Source organism: Haliaeetus leucocephalus, unplaced genomic scaffold, assembly GCF_000737465.1.
Source record: "Haliaeetus leucocephalus isolate CR32 unplaced genomic scaffold, Haliaeetus_leucocephalus-4.0 Scaffold495, whole genome shotgun sequence".
Classification (NCBI taxonomy): Eukaryota; Metazoa; Chordata; class Aves; order Accipitriformes; family Accipitridae; genus Haliaeetus; species Haliaeetus leucocephalus.
The window spans coordinates 3,183,833-3,189,832 of NW_010972931.1; the positions used below are offsets into that span (position 1 = coordinate 3,183,833).

The 6,000-nt window shown below is 41.1% G+C and overlaps 1 protein-coding gene across 1 annotated transcript in view; it reads right to left on the reverse strand.

Moving 5' to 3' along the window:
- RASA3 (RAS p21 protein activator 3) overlaps nt 1-6,000 on the reverse strand; it is a 94,241-nt gene that overhangs the window by 83,235 nt on the left and 5,006 nt on the right. The window lies entirely within an intron of this gene.

Genomic DNA, 6,000 nt, shown 5'->3' on the forward strand with positions numbered 1-6,000 from the left:
TCAGGCAACTGATGGTAACTAAGCCTTGGAGCTGGCACAATGCATGTTACCTGATAACACTGCATATCTGTCTATTTTTGCTTAGTGGAATTGTATAGAATAAGTTCTTCTGCAGTAAGACCAGATTTAAAAAAAATAAATACTATCTCAGCATGAAAAGCTCTAGAGACTTAAGGGGCTTTCTTTGGATCCTACCAATTTAAATGGGAAATAACAACAACAACAAAAAAAACAAACCTCAGATACCTAATAGCAACTCTTTCTGTTTCTCTCTATCCAACTATATGGTTAAGGATTTACTCCTAAGAACTATAAGCATATATCAACATTATTTATTCATTCACAGGTCTACCATTTTACACAGACTTTTCATTCCAAGTCACTCGTGCTTCAGTAGATCTAAATGAGTGGATGCAACTTGAGTCATATGGACAAATACAGCAAGCATTGCAGATGTAGACTTAAAAATAAATCTAATTCCAACAGGCCAAAAGCCAGCAGTTTTTTTTTCTTCCCCTTTTATACACAGACCTGCTTATTGTCTTGGCTAAGCACAAAAATGGGAAACAATTGTGCTGTAGTTTTAATCGTTATTAAAGGCTTTTTATGTTAGAAAATTAGATATCAAAAAAATATTAATAGTTCCTTGCATTAACTTCAAATTTTTCAGCATTTTGTCAGGAGAGGTCATTCTCTTGGCTTCTTTCAGGATATTTTACATTACCATACACTTTTGCATGTATTTCTGCCTACAGTAAAAATACACTCCTCCAGAATTGCCACATTCCCTCAAGAGGCAGCTGACAAGTCTCACTCAAAACACACAGGCACTGCAAATTAGCTAACCACTCTGTGTTTGAAGGGAATATGCCACATTAATTTCATGAAGTCCAGAGACATCGCTCAATATTCAGTAAGAACATTATTTAAGTCGCTACTCCACCAGCCACATGGAAGAACACATATTGGATAAACAACAAAGCCCAAGGCATGCCCACAGGTTAAACTTCCACCACTGAAATGGTTTCCCATTCCTTGAAATAAATGCATCCAGCCCTAAGTTACGGCAACCAACGTGAGCCCCACTCAGTCATGCCTACTGAAGGCAGGGGAGAAAACCTGACACATCTGCGGTTGTGTCCTCTTTACCCATTCTGCTCTGAAAGATTTTATTTGGAATCAAGAATTCAGCAGCCACTGCTTCAGACACAAAATACATGAGTTCTTTGGTACAAAAAGCTTCTACCAGACTAGGAACTATCTGACTGTCCCAGTAGCCGTGCTTCTGCTCGCAGCCTTGAGGGCCTCATTCTGTGCACATCATTTGGTGCAAGTTTTCACGCACAGGCTTAACCCAAGGGGGCTACACAAATGCTTAAACATTGCCTAGATATCTAGTGTATTATACATGCAAAACACTTCTATCATTCCGAGCCCTAATACTCTGTTCAGCCATAAAATTGTCCTTTCTGCTGGAAGAACACGACAGATGAATTTACTCACTAATGACCTCAGAATGAAATGATACTTAATGAACTGTGGATTATATACCCAATCCTCTATCAAGAATACAAGGGAAACTTCAGTATACTGGAAGTCTAAAGGCAATATAAATACAAGTGACACTTACACTCAGCATTCTTTAATTCAGCTTAGCTGATTCTGAGGGAAATAGCAGGGAAGAGACAACTGGGGTCTTTGGCAAGTCCCCCACTAATGTGTGTCATTGGTGACGGTCGGGGCACAAGATAACTAAGACCACACTACAGCAAAACAAACACGACATTCAGAAAAGCAGAGTGGACAACAGGAAGCATCTAGTCCAATACATGGTATCAGAGACTGATTAACAGAAGAAATGCTACGAAGGCTGACTTAGCCATGCAGGGACCACAGCTGGACACTACTTTTAGGCACAAGGCTTATTAGCCTGAGCAGCGCCTGCTGGCTGGTACTCTTCATAGGATACATTATTTGTGGCCGCTGTCAACAGAAGAGAAGCTTTGCTCTGCTCTTGATCTTTCCCCCTCCAAGATCTTGTACCCCTTGCAGATTCATAACCTCTCATCAGTCAGGTAACACCCCTGAGGTGCACTGCGTTCTTAATTAATATAAGCAAGCAGATTTCCAACATAAGTGCACTCACTCTGCACCGGATAATTAGCCAACAAAGTTTTAACTGTAAGGATACACATCGTGATAAATCCGATATCCCCCTGCCCCAATCTTGTGTAGCTCTGCAGAAACAGTATCTTCTTTCTGAAGGAATCACAAGTAACCACACAAACGCTTCCAGCTTCCACTTAAATGCGTGCTTTTCCTCCATGTTATCTCTTCCAAACAGTACTCGCTTTGTCTCCCACCCAGACCTGAAGAGCAAGAGGTTGCAGCAGTCAAACTCCATGATTTATTTCCCAAGCTAACTTATCTTGAGCGTGAGCCCCAGGGCTCCAGAATGGTTCTTCCAAAAGAACAGCTCAATCCCTCCCTCAGCGTACCCTCTCTCCCAAAAGCCAGAATTAGTCTGATGGGGCTTCAGTGAGTACTTTTATTTTGACATAGCAATTAATAAAAAGCAGCAGCATCTGTCTACACAGCCCTCAGGAGCCTGACAAGATCCTCCAAAACAAATACTAGAACTAGCCCAGCTGAAAACTTGGGAATCTTTCAGAATCAAGCAAGTTCAGATTCAACTTCCAGGTTTTGAGTTAAGCTTTCCTTGTAGATTAACCAACCCTACTGTCAGGAGAAATTTTAATCACTCAGAGGAGCAGAAACAATGAGGGTCCCCCCCCCCACCTTGCAGCGTAGGCTGCACATCAATATGGTGACAATGGAAAAGCACAGACAAGACCAGTGTTGTCATTATTTCAGTTTCCTCTGGACTTCAAACAAGTGACAGGATATAAGTGCTGAGAGCAGGATCATGCAAGGACAGAAACAGCAGACGTCCACTGTAAATGCAATTCAGCTCCTTCCAAGCTGAATATAAAAGCATCTGCAAACCCAGCTTCTTGACTAAAGACTACTAAGTTTAGAACACTAACATCTTTTTAGTTTTGCTATCACAGCGATGAGAATAGTAGCAGTGCAGACACCAGCTACTCTTTAGTTATGAAATGGGGCTTGTTCCTAAGTCACAGTCTCTTGTGACTCTCCTGTTTTCCCAACAGGATTAGAAATTACAGAGAAAGACCTGTACCAATTTTTAAATCCTTGCTCCAAGATTTCAGGCACACAAGGGCCTGACTCTGTAGCCTTCTACTCCACATACCCTCACTTCACATCCCCTTCTCATCTTTTCCAGTACATACCCATCACCTTGCCATGCTCTACCTCAGCAATCCTCTTCTCAGGAAGCGTGGGGCTCTCTTAATGCACAGCTTCTATACAGCCCCTACCACTGACACATACACTAATCAATCCCTCGTCAGGACACTTTCCCTAGGGTGCTTCCACAACTCACATGACGGAAGACACAAACACAAAAAAAAAAGTCAAGTAAAAGCACAGAGAATAGGGCAATGGATTTGAGTCTTCAGGTATACCCTCCCCTCATCAAAAACTTGCTTGTTCTAAATGCTCACGGGAGCAGGAATACCAGGAAATCAAACCCAAAAATTTCCCTCCAGGTACTGTTTCACTCACATACAGCTATCTATCTTAGAGCCCTTCCCATTTCAAGGTATCTATTTTTTAATCTCTTCTAATGTGTGTTTTGGCAATGGATATTTTCAGGAGGAGACCGGGAAGAAGAGAAACAAATTACTGTGTAGATCAAGTGGAATGAAAGCAAATAAGGAAGAGAATCCTCATTTCAAACATGATGAATGGGAACTTCTTCCCCTAAGAAAAGGTTCAAAATTTGTTCCTTTTCACATGTTTTACTCAACTCCAGAGGCATACTTGCAACTTTAATTCCATACCTTCAGATATCTACTGAAATCATCACAAATAACATTAAACAGAGAGGAAGAGACTTTATAGAACAAATCTCAGTGTAGAAATATTTCTTCAGCTTCAGGCTGCGTTGCAAAACCTCGTGCTTGTTTCTCAATACTTAGGATTCGCTAAAGCAGTTTTGTTTTTGTTTTGGCACCAGTACTTCAGTGGATGAAGCGAAAGAGTTGCATGATGAATAATAATGAAACCCCTCAAACCAGAATTCTTTGTGTATGGATTTTTTTTTTTAAACTGCTTTTGTGATTGAAAGTAAGGATTATTAACATGCCACAGACAACACCACATCCTCTGACTATTTTAAAATGTTTAGAAATACTGGATTCATCCTGCTGCATGAACTGAAGACCAGAGTTCACATTACCACGTGAGCGGGAAGCAAAATCAGTCTGTACAAAGGAGTACACTTGCTTGTTTCTACTACTAAGCTTTTTCTACTACTTGGCTAATACATTTTATACTATGCTTTGCAGCATATGTAAAGGGAGTGGGATAGAGAAGAGAAGGTTTATTCAAAGCAGATACAGCAACCCAAGTAAAATCTGAATACACTTCAGTCCCCTACTAGATACAGAGCTACAAGACAACAGGCAAATAAGACAGGCTCTCTAAGAGCCAAAGTTGGCAGACGTCATAGTAGCTTCCTTACACAATTTATTAAAAATACCTGGTATTATATTTGAAGCACGGATTTGGCAGAGGACACACAGCAGCAAGTATATGGCACAGAAGGCAACATCTAAATCCAAACATACCACTTAAGCTCACTGTTAAGAGTACAGGCTGCAGTCTTCCAGACATCCAAGTTTCTCCTCATGTCACTGTGCAGACACCCCCAGATGGACAGTGCTGTGTTACAGCCACAACCACCCCTACTACACAGAGAAAAAATAAAGCAGTGTGCATTTTCTCAACCTTATGCTCAGAAGGGAGAGACAGACACACAAGCTATAGTTATCATCCTCACTTGACAGTTGCTGGTTTGGCTCAATGAGGCTTACAGGGATTATGATAACTCAAAGCAGCAGCCGTTTGGCCCCTAGTCACCTCCCAAAATATTCTGTAAGACGACACACACAAACAACAGAAGTCACATTACAGCTGCATTTACTTTTTTTTTTAATCACTCAAAGCAGCCTACAACACCAACAATTGTTACTCACATGGGTGGCTTTTCATGCAGATAAATGCTCTCATTCATAAACCCTGCCTTGGGTGTCAAGGCTCACTTCATTATTCTCCTTCCATTAAGTCTTGCTTCCCTTCCTGGCACATTTCCCAGCTGTATTACTTCCCCACACAACCATATAGTCCTTGCCTTCAATACTATACCTGACCGGGCTGAAGCTGTACCCATACCCATCTTATCCTTTTCCCTTAAAGGCTTGGGGTGTTTTAGAATTGAAGTCTGTTGATATTAGGGATTCAAGCCATGGTTGGATGGAGTCAAGTGCAGAAGATGGCAGGCCATGGCACAGACAGCACACTGAGGACTGACCTGGGAGCATGCAGGAGAGAAGCTGCAGAACATACTACAGCATCCAGCTCAAGGTCTCTTTACTTAAGGCCTCCAGGCTGAGGAAAGCTTTTATTTCAAGGAGGTGAGCTGGCAGCATAAGAATATGGAAGTAACTAATGGAACTAACTCAGATACAACAGCTAATTTTGGCAACTAAGGGAAACAACTTTGCGTTTAAAATTTGGGAAGTGGCCTGCAATCCAAGATGTTATCAGAACAAGAGAAGTTTAGCTATGCTGTCATGAACTCCAAACATAGGAAAATAAAGGGTTTAACCAAGCCTAGAATTAAAAAATAACAACATTAAATATGGCAGTAGATTTAGAGAAAGTTCTGAGAGCTACTGATTGAATTTGTTACCTGATCTAATACTAAAACAAAGACACAAAAACCTCTTGTGAAAGAACACAGCCTTAACTATGAAATTACAGCACATTTCACTATACACTCAAAAGAACGCTGCAGACTTGTAGTTCTCACTGTTACCTTCACTGGAGACCAGGAAAAAAAAAAGGGGGGGG